General features: G+C 40.2%; 1 long non-coding RNA gene across 1 annotated transcript in view; it reads left to right on the top strand.

The window, feature by feature from the left end:
• LOC127471996 (uncharacterized) overlaps positions 1-18,506 on the top strand; it is a 115,605-nt gene that overhangs the window by 3,679 nt on the left and 93,420 nt on the right. Inside the window, exons 2-3 of the long non-coding RNA XR_007904830.1 lie at positions 1,528-1,776; positions 13,453-13,660. This is a non-coding gene — a long non-coding RNA (uncharacterized LOC127471996). The remainder of the gene's footprint in view (positions 1-1,527; positions 1,777-13,452; positions 13,661-18,506) is intronic.

Raw genomic sequence — 18,506 nt, 5'->3', positions numbered from 1 at the left:
CCTGTGGAAGGCACAAAACAAAGCCGACTGGAAGAGGAAGTGTGCGTGACCTACCATTTGTAGGCCTGTTGGATGTCCATTGGAAAGCAAATTCAGATGATTGTGCAGGCTTTCCAAAAGTTTACAAATTAAAAATGGCTAGTATATAGGCATTCAGGTTCAACAACAACAAAAAAACCTCAAATTTTTACTTTTTGAGTCATCATTTTTAAAGCATTTTATCTCCTAAAAAAATCCAAATATCTTGATCTGAGTATTCTGAGTGTTCTATCTATAAAAAAGGGAAAATTTGGGATTGGAAAGGAGAAAAAAAATATAGATTCATTTTTCAAATGCCAAGATAGAGTCTGACATTTTTCAAGTCAAACCAAAACCAGATATATTAGGTAAATAAACAGAACACTGACTTGGTGTATATACCTCTGTGATTATGGATGAGCTTCTTTTAGCTGTATATGGAAGAGTCGTCAGTTGCACATCTTTAGCCTTAGTACTTCAGGAGGCACAGCAGTTAAGGACATGAAGGAAGTGGAGGGGTAGGGATTCCCTAAACCTCCCTTTCCTTTGCCTGCATCCTTAAAACTTCCTGTTCAACCTGCCTTCTACCACAATGTCTTGCCCCCCCCTAAAGTTACCTTTTCAATGAATACAATTCCCTCAGACCTCAGCAGGGAGAGGGAGACAGAATATTTCACTTGATAGGGCTTCAGAATGGGCTTTAGTTTTTTTCTTTGTGGACTGGCACCTTGAAGAACCATTTTAATTCTTTTCATCACAGACCAGGGTTCCCCCCCTTCTTTCTTTTTTGCTGGAGACATATTACCTGAGGTAAATGTAGGAAATTTTACTTGTCATATCCCCAGTAGACCTCTTTGCTAGCTGTCTGAACTGCCTGAGTCCTGAGTATCCAAGCTGCTTTCTTTCAGTAAAAACACTTAATTTTGCTTTTCTTTCAAAATGCCACCAAGCCTAGCTGTCATGGCCTTGCACATAAATTTGTCAAAGCTGCATGACTGTCAATAGGCCATGACACAGCTCTTAGTAATACTTAGGAGGTCCCTCTGTTCTGTGCAAAGCAAAACTGAGCCAGGGAATAGCTACACTTCACATCCTGGAACTGTAGAACAGGTTAATGCAAAACTTATGGAGACTTTAGCTTAACTGCAGAATGTTTTAAAATAGTTCAAGTGTGGGAGGAAGGGAAAGGCTGATGTTAATAGATCTCATAGGTAGGATTGCTATAAACCCCCAAGAAATGGACTGGTGGAAAGTTTCCAGCTACTAGAGGGTTTTAGGGGGCATTTCAAGAGCAATGTTTAGGTACTTATTTTTGGCCTTGTTTGTTTGGTACCGAAAGAATCTGTTTGCCAATCTGAGCAGTTTACTGAGCCAGTAAAACTCCTGGGGTAGAGTGTACGGCAGTCATAAGTAAAAATTCCTATAAACTGCAAAATTTCCTCTCACTTCAACAGGATTTTCCTGTAGTATAAATTTCTGGAGATTTGAAATAAACCTCTCTTGTTTCAGAACTGCTTAAAAAAAACCAAAAACACCAAACCTAGAGGAGATGGAAATTCCCCCCTGGAGAGTGTCAGCAGACACCCGGAATACATCTCCAGGGTCACTTAATTCTCTGGATCCCACCCAACTTCTATTGAAGTTAATTGAAAAAAAACCCATTGACTTGAAGAGGTTTTGGATCTGACTCAAATGGCTCTTGTGGTGGCAGATTACAAGAAGGACCCCCACTGTGCAATTCCAACCATCTGCTTACGGGTAAGCATTTGATGATACAAATGTATTTGCTTGGAATATGTCATGAGGTACTTTTCTTCCAATTAGGCAGTATTTCAGACTAAAAGGAGATCTCTCCCTCTCATCTGAGGTCATTGTTATGAGCGATCTGTTCTGAGCTGGTGAGCTATAAAGTAGCAACACAAGCTTACACACGGCAATGTCACAAGTTCCTTCTACGTTCTGTGTACGTAAAAAGACCAGCTAGTGCTTAGTTGAGCTGGTGTTCAGTCTCTTGCATCTCTCCTGGCTGGATGTAACACTGCTTGTGTGAGACGACAAAATGTCATCCTTTCCACTTCAAACCCAGTGATACCATTGTCATTATCAATGTTTTACTATATCAGCTGTGGGGTTATATAGGGGAAGAGCTGAGAAACAAAGCAGAGAAATATGCTGAGTGCAACATATAAGAGCTTTCTCAATTAGCACACGCAGCTGTGTGTTGCCCTTTTCGTGTAAAACTGGCAAAGGAGGGGAATGATGTGCGTGGAAAGCGTATTTGAAGGATGATTGTCTTCAGCAGTATTGCAACATACCAGAGAATCAAATGAGTTTTGATGCAAAACACAGCCAGAAACTGCATAAATTGCCCCAGCTGATTAGGGAACAGCAAAGCTGTCAGCGTGCTGGAACGATGCGTGTAAGAAAATTGCTCAATGGTGTGAATTTGGAGGATAGCAACTGATCAGCCTTATTGCGTGCCAGGCCTCAGCGGTGTCCTGTACCTACTTTAATCATCAATTACTGTAATGCTGGGGCAACCCACTAACAACTTAATTATTGTCTGGAGCTCCAGGCCATAGGTAGCTCCTCTAGGCAATGTTACACAGTAAAGCAAGTCAGTCAGCGTCCAGGCTAAAAGGGACTGTGCTGTAGCCTCTGTCTCGGTGTGCAGGCACTACTTGAGCTCATGCTGAAAGTATCTCAAAGTCTTATTCTGTCTGACTCTGTGTGCATGAGGAAGAGGCATTCACTAGTCAGGAAGCCCATTGCACAAGGAGCAAAAGACAGGCAGCAATATATTTTATTGTCTTGGAGTAGCTGTGTAGTACCAGTGTGGGCAGATGTAGCAGAAAGCATTCTGGTTATGGAAGTAATTTTTTCCCCAGGACAAGTATGAGAGCAGCATAAATTTTGCACCATAATGAAAATCAGAGCAGGGAGCTCGCAATGGAGTTTAGGCCAAGCTCACAGAGTCTCCCAAGATTCTTTTATTTTATTTCAGTCAGTTTAGTCAAGCCCTTGGGCTCTTCTCCAACCAAGTATTTGTCTGCCTCCAGACATGAGAGTCTGCTACTAGTCTCCTTTCTGTACTGGGCTAGATTGTGTCCTTGATAGGAATTTCCAGTATGGATAATGAAGACCTTTTGTTGCTTGTGGGTTTTTGCTTATATTCTTCAGAAACATACTCAACACCCCTGGGTTTGTCCAACAGACATTTTAATAAACATGTGTATAAGCAAGAAAGAAATTCCTCTGCTGGAGAGAGCCATTTTAGTTCAGCTCTGAAAAATGCTCTGATCAAGAAACCAGCGATATGATAGTTTTAGTTTTACTCTGGACTGCAGTTGCCATACAGTGCCAGGGTTCATGGTATCAAAGAATGGCTTGGGTTGGAAGGGATCTTAAAGATCATTTAGTTCCAACCCCCCCACCATGGGCAGGGATACCACCCCCTATATCAGGTTGCTCAGGGCCCTGTCCAATCTGGCCTTGAACACTTCCAGGGGTAGAGCAGCCATAGCTTCTCTGGGCAGCCTCTTCCAGAGTCTCACTACTCTCTGAGTAAAGAATTTCCTTCTAATATCTAAACTAACTCTCTTCTTTTAATTTAAAGCCATTGCCTCTTGTTTTATCACTCTCTGCCCATGTAAAAAGTGTCTCTCTTTTTATAAACCCCCTTTAGGTACTGGAAGACTGCTTTAAGGTCTCCCCTAACCTTCTCTTCTCCAGGCAGAACAATGCCATTTCTCTCAGTCTGTCTTCGTGGAAGAGGTGCTGTACCCCTCTGACTTTCTCCATGGCCTCCTCTGGGCTTGCTCCAGCAGATTCCCGCCTTTCTTGTGCTGGGCGCCCCCAGATCTGGATGCATTACTCCAGGTGGAGTCTCACAATAGTGGAGTAGAGGGGCAGAATCACCTCCCTCAATGTGTTGGTATTGCCTTTTTTGATGCAATTGGCTTCCTGGGCTGCAAGCTTACCCTGCTGTCTCATGTCATTTTTCGTCCACCAAAATGCTAAGTCCTTCTCTGCAGGGCTACTTTCAATGAGGTCTTCTCAAGAAGGCCAAGAGGCCTTCTGAGTGCATAGAGATGGTGTCAACTGGAAAGAATGGGCTTAATTTGAGACTAATGAGACTGTGCTGCCCCCATAGTGTGCTGCTCTTAGCATCTGTATTAAACAGGGACATGCACTTCCTGAAATCTCATGATAGTCTCCGGATGTGGTATATAACAAGTTGTTTTGTAGAGAATTCTAGCAAACTGCAGAACACTAGGAGTTAATGTGCAGGCCAGCAAATCTGAGCTAGTAAATTTCCCTTCAGGATAATAGATTGAAGGATCTTGCCTATCGTGCTAAAATGCCCCGTTAATTTGAGAGCCAAACAGATGGAAAGTTTTGAGAAGGTAGGAGAGAAAAGGAGATAATAGAAGCTGCCATTACATACACAAGATCTGGTCTGAAATAACAGCTATAAATGGAAATTATTTGCAGGATATTGTCCATATGCTTCCCGAACCTGTGTCCAGGCTGCAGTGTTTTCAATTACTTCCCCAAATGCTGTCAAATCTTTTGTAGATCTGCATCTGAAAGGGGTTTTGAACATCAAGCTAGGCTAGCATTAAGATTAATTTCAATATTGAAAACTGATGATCTTTCACAAAGGTGTGCCGCAGCACCAGACCACTACAGCTGCTGATCTCCCCATGATCAGGCTGCAGGAACAGGTTGCCTGTCCATTGGTAGCTGGGTGGCTCACACTAGCCCGCAGCAGCCCTGGCAGGGACATTGGTAATGCACACATCTGCTCTCCTTGTGGTGGAAGAAACTTCCCCACTGTTGGAAGCAAAGGGAAATGGCTGCTTTAATGCGGACCTCCTCAGACACTGTGGGTATACAGGAACATCAAAGCAGCTTTAGAAGAATAGGTTTTTTCACATTGAGGAAAACTGAGGATATGGCAGACTCACTTTTCGCCCTCTGCTCTATTGAAATCCCTGTATAACCTTCATTCTTCTGTTTCTTATCTATGAATGGAGGGCAATGTCATTAACATCACAATTCTGCGTGGTTGGATAGTAAAAAGTCAAACTCAGTGTAGAAAAATAACCCAAACAAATTGGGGGATACTGGGGGAAAAAACACAACCCTAACCATATACTTAGCTACCAGCTAGCCTTTCAAGAAGAAAGTGGTGGGGTTAAAACAGGCAGTTCTGCCTCAACATTGGCTTAATGGTCAGTAGCAGTTATGAAAGTAGACATAAGCTTAGGAATTATTGTGAAGGAATAAGCAACAGGGTAGAAGTCATTATTACAGCACTACAGAAATTCATTACTCCCACCTCCCGAACGCTCTATATTTCTGGCAGCCTCACGTTTGAGTAACACTGCTGGAAAAGATACAAAAGACATATTGTGATGACCCACCCTTGAGGGGAAGGACAAGCAAAATATAGAAGAGCTCCAGCACAGAGAGTGTCAAGCAGCTTAGGACTTTTCAAGTCTACCATGAGTTCGTGGTAGAGAGCGATTGTTCAGTGCTTCTTCCAAGACTTCGAGGACTAGAGCATAGAGTAAGGAAAAACTATCGCACAAAGGGTTAAAGCAATGCAAAGTAGTATTTCTTTTTTTTACAAACCATACAGTTCAGCCATGGAAACTGTTGATGTAGAATATTGTAACCACCGAAAGTTTGCAAATATTAAAAAAACCCCTAATGAAACTCCAAAACTATCCACTGGAAAAATCCCCAAGAGAGATGTTAACAGCTAACTGTTCAAACAAAGGCAATGCTTCTTCATCCAGGGTCTCTGGAGCTTCAGGTACTTGTTGCAGGGAGGGAGTGTCATTAGAGACTGTAGTTTCTAGTTGAATTTCATGTGAGCCCTTTATTTTATCCTTACTCAGATCCATAAGACAGCTTTTTCTTCTCCCTTTCAGCATCACAGTTAAACTAGTCTTTTCCCTCTGGGAAGGTCTGTGTGAGGACTATCTTAGAGAGAATGACCGTGACCTTCTGTTTGCAGGGTGGATGGCAACTTCTTTGCTTTGTGAAGGACCTTCTCTCTTGAAACCTTGTCCTACGGTTCATAACATGTGAAATTGATCTTCTCTGAAGGAGTGGGGGTTTTTTCTCCTGTGGTTCTTTCTTCTTTGAAAGAAAAGCTGAGAAGAAAAATAGAAGAGATCACAAAACACTTATTTCTCACTGTGTGATTCAACAGGAAACAAGAAGGCAAGAGAAGAAAGTAAAATAGAGATCTCTGGAGAAGGAGCTGAGGAGAGGAAGCAGGAAAGAGACCTCCTGTCTTGCAGGGAGCCCAGACTCACTTCCTTGTTTAATGATTTTATTATAAGCTTACAAGGCAAACTGTGAAGTTGGAAGTAACAAATGCCCAAAGACTCTTCAACTTAACAAATCCAGCCCACCTCATGCAATTTGGCACCAAATGGAGGCTCTTTCAGATTAAAGGAATTACAGATTGATGATTGGCAATAGTGGCCAGTCTCCACCAAGTAGATTATTGCTTTATTCCTTCTTCTCTCTCAGATGAATTTTGCCACAATGTTTTATCATTAGGTTTCCTTCAGGCTAAACAGCCCCAGCTCCCTCAGCTGCTCCTCATAGCACTTGTGCTCTTGACCCTTCACCAGCTTTTTTGCCCTTCTTTGGACATACTCCAGCTCCCTGCATAACTATTTGTCTCTGTTGTTTTAGGGTCCAGACAAGGTGCTCCTGTGGGTCTGCTGGGAGTGCTGAAGTTGTATGACTATCTACTCCTTATCTTTCCTTCCTCATCTTTCCAGGAGGGATGCCTGTACTCACAGTCATGGCGTCTCCTAAACCTGTGCAAGACTTCTGATCTGCTTCACTGCTGCAAATTATTTAAATGCACTAAAACAAATTGGGAGTGCTTCTATGAGCCACTCAGGTATGTTAGCTCTGATCTGTTATAGCCAGTCAGGGCAGCGAGATCTTAAACTACTCCGTGAGGTCTGCCAGAGAACATTTGCTCAGCCATTTTTCCAGTATTTCCATGCCATTAGTTGTATGACACACCTCTCAGCTGATGCTGGAACAGGTTTCAGCTTTCACAGCTTTAACCCTTTACACTCACCCATACATCTCCAATGACAGCCCTTGTAGAAGCCTCTAGCTAAATCTTTTTGAACTTGTTTGTGTTCCATCTGTGGCAAAATTCCTATTTGTCCTATATATTTGTCCTACTTCCTATTCGGAAGCAGGCTCTGGGGAGAAACAGTCAGGGAGCTGCTTAGCAGCATGAGAATCTTTGAGAAAAACCGTCTTATGTATCAGCTTAAAAACGGGGAGCTGACAAAGTACAAACCTGAAATCTGTTGATGCTTCCAAATTCATTCAAAAATTTGTTGAAGCTCAGAGCTGAGTTCTTTCAAAGTGAGAGTGCTGGGCCTGTGGTTCAACCTTGAGGTGCCGGAGCTGTCACAAAATGTTTTTGCCTGCAGAACTAGCAGCAAAGCAGCATTAGACCATTATCTGGGCTGCCTCTCCCTTCTTCAAGTCAGAGAAGTGGGGAAGGCTGAACTTCTTGGGTCTATTCATCAGTCATTTGGAGCTGCAAATTTCAGGGAGCAGCAGCAGGTGACTGGCAAGGCAGTGCTAGCACGTCTTCTTGGCTATGAAAATAGAACTGGATTTTGTGCTCCCTAGAAGAGCAGTGATGGCAGGGCTCACCTATTCCAGGCAATTTTCTCAGCAAGAACTCAAAGTCCTGTCCTGTATAATTGTTTGAGGAGAGCGGATTCATTATATGCCTGCAGCCTGTGCTCGAGGCAAATATCCCTGAAAGGCAGAGGGGATCCTTTCCGTAGCGTCCCTTGGTGCTTTCTCACTTTAAGGAGAAAAAAACAAAACAGGGGTAATTGTGTCATGTGAAGTCATCTACTGAAATCAGATATTAAAGCAAAGCTGAAATTTAGTGATGAGAGCAGAAGATTAGGATTGAGTTTCCAGATGCCTTTCTCAAGGTATTGGGGTTCGGTTACTGTTCAAACCTGAGAGAAGTCTTACACAAGTTGTCTATGTAGTCAAGCATGCATGTTATTTCTTCAAATATTTTATTCTCCGTGCCTGTGATATTTATTTTACTTCTTTATCCAGCATTCAAGCTTTCTTAATTTTTTTTCTATACAATTACCTTTGTACCTCCCTGTGTCACAGTTCCTCTTTTAGAGGGTAACTGAGACAGGGAGGCTAAGCAGCTTGCTATTATTCTGTGCAACACACAGCTTTCAAAGATACCCTTCTGAAGCCATACCCAGACAAACACCCACCAAGCTGTCTCCATCTTCCTCTGCGAAAGAAATTCCTGCTGAGAAGTGATGAGAAGAGATCCTTGCAAAGCAACAAGGCTGAGTAAAATGCAGCAGGGCATGGGAGTGTGCTCATTGCTTCTCATTAGTGGAGAAATCTGTACAGCACATCACAGCACATACAGGCTCATGTGACAGCCAGTGCACCTCCATGCTGTAATACAGTCAAGCTGGGAGGACACAAAAGCAAGAAATTTCACTTTATTCTCCTAATATTTTTTTCAGCAGGTTTTAACTTACGCAGTCTCTCAGAATATACCGACAACTGCTATCAAAGATGAAATTTTAAGTGAGATAAAATTGCTTTGTGAGGGAAGGGTTTGTGGTTACATTTTCAAGGCAGAATTTTAAAAATCTGAAGCCAAAAAGCATTTCTTTCTGTGTTATCTATTTTAATGTAAAAAAATAATCCTATGCACGAACAAACCCCAATCTGATCTCTATTTTCTACTGAAAGTAATAAGTACTTAGTTTGATCTAGCTTTGTGGTTTCTTTTTGTTTGGTTTTTTTTTTTCCTGGGATTTGGCAGTCATTCACTTACAGGAAAGTATAAAGCTGCTGTAATTTACAGAAAAATGGAAGAAATGTTTTTAGTAGAATCATAGATTTTTGGTTTTGGGAATGAGTCCAGTAAACACTATAAAGCATTGGTACATAAACCAAAGCAAGAAAGTAATACAGTCTTTAACAAACTGTATGGAATATATGTTAAAAAGGCTTGTAAAGGGTTCTGCATGGTATACATTTGACCTTAGTGAACGCATAAATAAAAATACAACAAAAAACCTAAGAAGAATAAAACATTTACATCTTGCCTCCTCTCTTACCATGGTCCTTTATCAGAGAAAAAACTTGCGTGTTTATCAGAGATTCCAATTTCAATTACTTTCTTGGTACAAAGGACCAGCAATACAATTCTTCAAAAGAGTTGTCATCTTCTCAGTGAAATCCATAGGGATTTTACCTTTGCAAGACACATAAGCCAATAACTTGTTCTACTAGAGTCTGCATAAGCTGTATATCATGCCTAGTGAAATGAGAGAAATGTAGTCTGCACTATATTTCTCTTAAAATTGGTAAAATTGACCACAAGTAGTAGATTTGTTCCTGTATTGCATGCTTTAAAAAGTAGAATTTCTTCATCTGAACTATGTACTTTTTTCAGGGGTAGCAACATAGATTTGTTATTTTTAAGTATTAACCCAGTAATATGATTTCTAATTCTATTTTCACAAAAAATACAGGTATAGTAGGATGTAAAGATGCAAAAGTCTTGGGCTAATCAGAAATTTTGTCAAAATTAGGGTATCATGGGTTTGTGTTTGTTATATTTAACCTGACTGTAGGTATCCTTTCTGTGAAACAGTTTTAAAAGGTCTCAGTCCACTGAAGTTAAGGAATTAGTTGCCACTGACTTTACTCTGACGGGTAAAGGATGCCCCACTGGTTCAAAGGGCTTCAGCCTGGAAATTACTACTCAATCAGACTCTTGCCTGGAGAAATGCACTAATCATAAAGCACTTGGGGTCTGTCTCACTAATGCCTCTCTGTGAGTACCAAGTCAGAAAGCACTACCGATTTTCATCATTAAAGCTTGCCTCAGATCAGGAGGTGATGGCTCCACTGTCAGAGAGCCAAGAAGCATTGATGCCATACACATTTATCTTCCTACAAATGGAAGAAACTATAGTGGAGTCATGTTTTCCCATTTATAGGTGGGTATCAAGGTTTACAAAGCACACCAGAGCGTAAATGTGCTGCATTTAAGTTACAGAGTTGAAGGTTAGTCAAAGCTAGTGAGACATGACTTGGGGAGAAATAGAAAAGCAAGCACATTCCCAAGTAGAAAAAGAACCCCAGCATCATGCCTTGTAAATAGGTTGTGAGTGACCTTTGAGTGTGCAAGTCTAAGGGACCATTAAATAGGACTCCAAGTCCATAAAATTAAACCAAAAGCAAACCCTTATGATATTTTCATGCTGTAACTCAAATATTTTCCTTCTCACTGTTTTTTATATTTTCATTTGAAGCACGAAACTGAAATCTTGTTTCTAACACCATACTGCAAATAAAAGAACCCCAACACAACAAAACTAGCAACTTAAACAGAAAACTCCCAAACAAAACAAAAAAAATCACACTTTGTCTCTCCCCCCAAAAACTATTTCACTTTGTTTTTTCTTGGTGCTAATGTTTGGGTTGGACATAATTCCATGCCCTGGATTTTAACACAGAAATGTCCTACCATTCATTTTGATAGTTTTGGATCAAGTTCCCAGATGAAGACTTTCACATTGTTTTCGCTCCTGCCACCTCAACCATTACACATTCAGGAACTCAACTGTGCTATTAGCTGTGAGACTAGCATCCCTGATCTATGGCTGCACAGCTATGGTGATAAACTAGCCAGTTGAGGTCTAGGTCTGAGAAAAAAAGGAAATTGGGGATTTGGCAGGGGGACCTGCCAGATACAGAAAAGGTGGGGGTGGGAAATGCTCATAGAAAGAAGCATTCAGATGTTTTTAATCAAAATTCTCCCTGACATATGTTTTGCCACAGCCCATGTTGAATTACGTTGTTCTGGATAAGATTTGAAATATTTGAAAAGAAGAAAATTTCAAGGATATTTCCAAATGAGTAACCATTTCAAAAGGAAAAATTTAGGTGTTTCGTCACAGATTCTTAGACAGATTTAGAGCAAGCAGTCTGGTTCAGGGTAAAGATTTGTGACATGCTTGCTGATACTGTGAAATCTGCAGTGTTGTAGTTGAAAAAAAACCCTTTCCTTGGCCTGTCTGGAAAGAGAAGCACTCTGATTTCTTGTCACTAGTCATAAGAACATTTTATTTTGTTCACAGTGTCATGTCTGATAATGATACATGCACAGAGCTCTCAGCAGGCTTATTCTTTGTAGAGTATTTCTGTTACTCCTACACAGAGTTCCATTCAGACACGAGCATCCTAAAATCTTACCAAATTTGTAGGTCAATGCCAGACTAATTTATTAATAGTTAACAATTAATGTTGGGTACTTTCCTGCCAGAAGTGTTTAGAACTATACACTGGTTTAAATGCAGTCTCACTATATCCCATGTTGGGATGTGGCCAGTCACAGTAGCGCATTTTTCAGTCCCCATTAATGCACAAAATCTGAAACTCCTGTTAATACATATGTTCCTTTAGGCATGAGATATTAATGTGCTTGAGGAGTATGGGTGTAGGGGTGTATCTTCTGCAAACAAGTAATTTTGTTAATTTTTTATTATTTGTTTAATTACATTTTTGCCTTAATCTTCAGTTCTGAAAATCAGCAGTGACCGATGTAGCCCTGGACATGAACAGTACATCAAGGTCTTGCCATTGCTTGAATTCCAAAGTTGTTTGGTTTATTGGCAGGAACAGCTAGAAGATAAAGTATTTGATAACTTTCCAGTGCTCTACTATGATGTTGAACCTGCTACAAGAAAATAGAGATTAGAAATGAGATTGTAATGACAGTATAGGTGCAGAAAATTGAGGAATTAATTTTTATTTGACTTATTAGATATGGGAGTATCCCTTGAAGATGACAATTATTTTTAGCTGAAGTATTTGGACTGGATTGGTTTATTTACAGGGTTTTCTACTTAATGAGTTTAGTCCTAACATCTGCCTTAGGCTTTGGCCCTTGAGTTAATTCCCCCCTAATTCTTGGCTCTGTCCCAGTACTGACATCTGGGGAGAAGCCTCTCCATAGTAGAGGCATAGAAAATGACACTGCTGGTATGAGTTTGAATTTGCCTTGTTCCATACTGGTACTAAACTATCCTCCATTAAAATGATTAAGTTTTTATCAAATTATTCAGCATGCTGAAAGGTTACCCAATGTAGCTACTTATTAGTCACTTCTGAAATCATTAACAAGCTATTTATGACACCTTCATGTACAGGTACAAAGCCTTCTGGAGGATTCCTTCGATTTAATTTCTCTAGCTTAAAGCCAAATAGAGAGAACAAAGGCAGAGCTCGCAGTCACTAATTAAGAGGATGAAGGAAGGCAGAGGGGATGCTGACAGGAGGTGACAGGCTCATTGAAAAGAAAAAGCTACATCCTGAGAATTGTGAGATATTGTAGACAATTCTATGAGGCTTGCTGAAGTGCAAAACTAATCCATGGGTATCTCACTACCTCTTTTTGTTAAAAAATGCTTTGTTCTTAACTATTTACTTAATACTGCACAAAAGCAGCTTATAATTCCACATCTGAAATAATACTGAGTACAAATTCTGTTTTCCTTTTCCAAAGGACTTTGGTAGGACATGTAGTCCCTTGATTACCAAATGCTTCATGAGTAGCTGTCAAAGGAGTCAGGCTGGAAGTAGGATTTCCCCAGTCCCACGGACATGCTGTCTGAGGTTGACATACCATGCATGTCAAAGTCTCAGCAAACCTTGCTGTCCAGGTGGCCTGAATGTCCTGGCCAAGTCCTCTAGCAGACAGAAATTTCACTGCAGCTGAGATAAAGATGGGCTTTTCTGACAGTGATCAGGGCCTCTCTAGTGTCAAGGGCAGCAAGATGTGAGGAATTTCCTAGCTTTTGGCAAAATTTCTAGCCAGTGTGTTGACAATTTCTCATGTAAAAAGCCAGGATAAAAAAACAAACAAACAAATAAAAAAAAAAACAACCCCAAAACAACCAAAAAACCAAACCAACCAACAACCAGGCAACACATTTTAAACCATCCCCTTAAAAAATAAAGGGAGAAACACTGATCATTCGCTTTGTCATAAACTCATTGCTGGCTTTTCTGCTGCCTTCACCTGCTGGTTTTTTTCCCTGCTGTTACTTGGTCTTTTCATTTCCCAGGTTTCCATCCTTCTTTTTTCTTCTCCCTTACTCCCTGGTGTTTTTAAATATTAAGATGCTGGGGTTTGTGCAGCTGTGATATTCGTCTAAATAATTTTCTCATCTGTAGACAAGAGAGCAATTCCCATCTCTGGAGCCTCATTTCTTCAGGGAATCACCAGGCTCTTTGCAGTCACAGTGCAAATGCATATTCTTCAATTTCATTTTTCCCTTGTTGTCTTTGCTGCCTCAGACCTGTTGCTGTGATGACTTTGGTGTCAACACCAATATAAATTGCTTGAAGCTTTCCAGTTCCTGCTTGGAAGACTGAAATGATCAGTACCTCACCAAGGGGGACTGCATCTCCAGCGCTGCTTGGATGGGCTCTGAGAGCCCCTGTGTGAGCTGACTGCACTGCATCCTGACATGGGGGACTCTGTTGTCAGCACTGCCATGCACAGGTGAGTCCCCATAAAGCATGGACTGTCAGTGTCAGAAGTGGGCATCCTTGTTAGGGGTCTGTGCAGCCCACGACTCAGTAGGCTCCATTCTCAGCTGGGGCTTGGCGTCTTCAGGTGACTTTATTATAGTAATAACCATAGGGCTGACTTGGTTGTTCTTGGTAAATTCCTGTAACATTTCTAATTGGTTTACGATCCTGGGGAGAAAGAAATGAACTGTTGAAGTAGTAAAGCTTAAGCACTGCTGAAGTGCTGTTTTGTGGCACTTGAGTTGAATGGGAGCTCTAGCTGAAGAGAAGGACTCATTTGTAAAGCTGCCTCTTTCTTTGCCAGTTTCTAAAAATTTTTATTAACAGAACAACTGTTTCATTAGCACACTGATTAGCTGCAGAATTTCTATGCTGTTGAAAATGTGTGAAGGGCAAGCTCTTAACACAAAAGGAGCAATCAAGGAGAAGCAACTGGTTGCAGCATGCAAAACTGACTACTAAATGTTCTTACGCTGTCTTATTGTATTTGCTCATACAGAGATCCTGGTACTCATCATACAGGGGACAAGAGACATGACAAAGTATACAAACAGATGAGCAGAAGTAGAGAGATCTCTGAAGCACACCTGCCTCTGAGTATTCCCTGACTGAGCTGGTAAATGCAACAGGGAGAATAGGGAATTATGTACACTGCAAGATCCTCAACATAGGATCCATGGAGGCAGATGGGAAAGGGACTGGAAGGGGATACAAAGTTTAGTTGTCCTTGTGTTTGCTAAGGAGGCAGACTACAACAAGTATTTTTTGCCTTTGGGGGAAAAGGATTCAGCCTCCAGCAGAGGAAACCCCAAGTCTGTCAACTTAGAACCACCCATTCTGAAACCACATACAATGCTACACATAATTGAGCTAGTTTTTACCTTGTGTGTTCAAGTGATGAGCATTGATGAGCAGTTTGGGGTGCTGGAGGACAAGCTGCACCCAGTGAGAACAGTAGGTGTAAGCCCCGGCTGGCACATCTCGGGGTATCCAGACTGTGTGTCCATGCCCAAGCTGCAGACAGTATAGGCAACTCAGGGGCTGGCACTACTTGTAGCTACCAACCACTTTAGCTTATGTATTTGACAAATGAAATAGGTGTGTTGTGGTTAGTGAGAAGCTGGCAATATCATAGAGACAATCTTTACTTTTCTCATCTACAGACATAGAAGGACTTCGTGTGCAAGGACTGTCCCAAAAGGTGTGACTTAATGCTCATTGACTTCAGTGGGATTTTTTTGTTTCATTATGAAGGTTTTTTTTACAGCTTCTGAAAAATCAAAAGGACATTTTCAATTTTTTATTTTTTTATAACAACAACTAATGCCTAATTCTCACATTATGAAGGTACTTCGGTTTTGGAAGTACTTTGATTTTTTTTCTCATGAAAATCAACTTTGAAAAGTTATTCATTTCAAATTAGTTTAATCTTTATTTTCTAAAACTGAAATTATGCAAAAAAATTGCCCAGAGGCTATATTGGACCAGTTTCAATTTTTCACTGTAAAATAACATTCTCTAAAATGACACCACTTGTTTCTGATACAGAATGAAGGTCAGATTCTCCATCCACCTATGTCTATGGTGTCTTGGCATCAGAGTTAATGTTCTTCCTGCTAAGTACCAGTTATGTTCATTATCTATCCAATCTTTTTATTTAATACAATAACTGACTTTTCTGGTTTGTTATTAACGTCCTCGAACAGGTACAGATATCAAGTGACACATATGTGCTAGAGGTATTACATGAATTATGCAGACAGCTGGATGAAGTTGGCATTTGAGTACAATTCCCTTTATAAAATTGATCTCTCGTTTTCTCCCCTAATCATTCATTTGCACTCTACTTATTTTTTTCACTCTGATCCTTCTTTTCTAATTAACTCTTTCATCATCCTCCAAGAGCTCTTGCAGCTTGACTAGGGGCATATCTGCTGAGAAAACCTCTCTACTACCGTCATCAGTAACAGCTCCAGTTTGTTTCAATTAATACTCACAAGGAATGGTACATTTTGTAGGCCATAGTTTTAGAAGAAACCATAAATACATAAAAGTACCATTCCAGGAAATTTTCACTGCCAGTTTACACAGTCCTCAGCTTTTGAGCAATGCAGAGTGAGCTGTGTAGGTATATACTATACTACACTATGTTCCAGCAAGCTTGCAGTCTTGCAGGACAAGAGGAGGTGGGGGTGACATGATTTTTGCTTTTAGTTGAACTAGGTGTTTGTATCCAGGGACAACTGGAAGTACATCATTTTTTAGCTGTTGATCCTAGTACCCCAAATTAAATAAGCTGTGCACTGTGAGTAGAAAGGCTGTCGTTTGGGGGTTAAAACCAAAGTGATCGCTCTACTCGCGGTGTAATTATGTTTTAGTTACAAGGTAACCACCTAATTATTCTTTTTCATATTTGTAATTATACGGTAATATAACCAAAGGTTTTCCTACACGATTTATAACAATTGTGGAGTAAATATACTTAGCTATTAGCAGCATATCTTCTAGTCTGTCAAAAGGGTAATATATACAATGTTATTACCTTCAGCTTCATGTATATCACCTTTAATTACATGATGAAAATCGAAACTTTACAATAGGACATGTTTGTAGTTACGTAAATCCAACTGGAAAATATGATTGTGTATCTATTAATATCCATAACTAAGCTTTACTTTCAGCAGATATAAATTCTGGCATATCTCTAGTGACTGCTTGGGAGTGTGGGTGTAAAGTAATAAGCTCCTTTGCACTAAGTGGTAATCACTATGAGGTCCTGCCCTAAATTGCCTCTCAGCACTAGCAGATTATGAAATGTTTAATAAATGCATATAATGGGAGGAGAACTAGACCCCGGGGTTTAAATGAGACATGCTTATAGCAAATGAATAGTTATGTTATGTTTAAAGCAGATTAAAATACATCTTAATGGATTTCATTCTTCTTATAACCTTCTCTGTGTAAAGTTGTATGTAGTTGTAAGTAGGGTATGCACAGCAAGCCTGTGGGCATACAGAAGTAGCCTTGTGGTCTTAATGCTGTGCCACCTTCTCTACCGATGGCTTTCCCTTTTCCTAAACCTGTTGTTCTTCCACCTGCTTCTATTTTTACAGGCACAAAAAGAGGTGAGGATCTGCTCTGGTATTTCATTTCTGTGTTCCTCAGCTCTAAATAGGGAATACTGACTTCATACTTTTTTTTTTTCCTGAAAGTAAACTTGTGGCTGTTTGTGAAGCTCTTATCTGCTATGATAGTGGAGGCTGTAGGGACACATCTCTAAGAAAGTTTATTGGATCATATAGAAGGTCTGATTAAAAGTTTTGGATGAAAGAATGCATTTCACCCTAATGGTATTCTGACCCTGCTAATATTAATGATGTATGTCTTTTAAAATCCCTACACAAGACAATTGAATATAATTAGAGTGGGCGGACTTCTCAAGTAAGTCAAGATTCTCTTTTCAAAACCAACCTAGCTCAGTAATCATTGCTATTCAGTGCTCTTAGAAATGAAATAGAAATGTGGTGCTATAAAACCACATTTTAGGGTGTTTTGCCCTAAAATCAGTAGAAGAGAAAATCTGTGGGCAGAATTTAATTGGTTGGTCAGATTTGGGATAGTTTTTGCATAGAAAAATTATAAAATCTAGCATCTCTGTGTAGACTTTTTCATTAGTCCTGCCTTAACTGGTCCCAGTTCTGTACATAGCAACCCCACTTGCATAACCTTGGAAGATTTACTGTGAAAAGGAATTGTGTAAGCCTGGATAATGCACTTTCTTATTTTGCAATTACAGCGAGGTTGCTTGAGCTTTTCTTTCTTTTTTTGACCCTGTGTGGGAGTGAAATGCCTTTGTTTACACTAGAATTGTGAAGTCAGTGATGACAGAGAGCAAGTGAGCTCTAGGTGCCTTTTTTAGTGGTTGAAGACCAAAGGTTCTTGTATCTACCCATCAAGTTTGGAAAACTTTCTCCTTTCTGAAGTTTGAGGGACACATCAATGTTACCCTGCATGTGTGTTCCCCAGACTGCCATTTGCCTTGCTCTGCAGACCTGCTCTTGTTATTCCTGGCTCAGTTTCATCTAGCTTACATCCTCACTGTAGTGACATGCTTCTTTCCTGCTTAACATGTATGTCATATATAAAGTATGGCACTTCAGCAGCAAGGTCTGTTTTGTAGAGAAATCAGGATATTTGTGGTCATTTGAGCATGAGAACGGGCAAATGTGTTTTACATACATATATAAGACATGGAAAAAGAATTGCAGCTTGTTAATGAAATGATTCTTTAAGTTTGTTGTAACTTTTTAAAGTCCAAATTTTCAGATGTGTCCAAGGTTTTAGGTGATTGAATTTTAGTTACCTAATATGTACTTACTCTGAGCTTTGATACTGGATTCCTTTACAAAAAACTCTCTTTGGAGGGCAAAAAGGATAGAGCTGAAATCACAAGTCAGTGCTGAACTGCCAGGCTATTTATTATGCTTAATTTTTAACAATGACACGTTATGCCATTTTGTAGAGGCAGGATGCTCTTGGTTCTCATGAAAACAGCAGTGCTTAGCTTTTGTTTGCTTGGGAATAATTATGCCAGGATTGGACGTATGTTTTCATTCCTCCCTTCAGAGTGCTGGATGATCATCAGATGCTGCTATCTGTCAGTAAGCCACTTCCTTTTGAAAACCACACAGTTAGTTTCCAAAGGTTTCTTTCATTGACATGGCATAAATGTGATTAAATATATTATAGTGAAGTTACAGAATCCCTGAGCTTTTAATCTTGGTAAACCTGAGAAGTTAAACACCTCTTATGGCTTT

The sequence above is a fragment of the Manacus candei genome, unplaced genomic scaffold (genome assembly GCF_025592945.1).
Source record: "Manacus candei isolate 608988 ecotype Guabito, Panama unplaced genomic scaffold, ASM2559294v1 h1tg000028l, whole genome shotgun sequence".
NCBI lineage: Eukaryota > Metazoa > Chordata > Aves > Passeriformes > Pipridae > Manacus > Manacus candei.
Note: the sequence above shows the minus strand (reverse complement) of the source record. Positions and strands in the feature narration are given on the sequence as shown.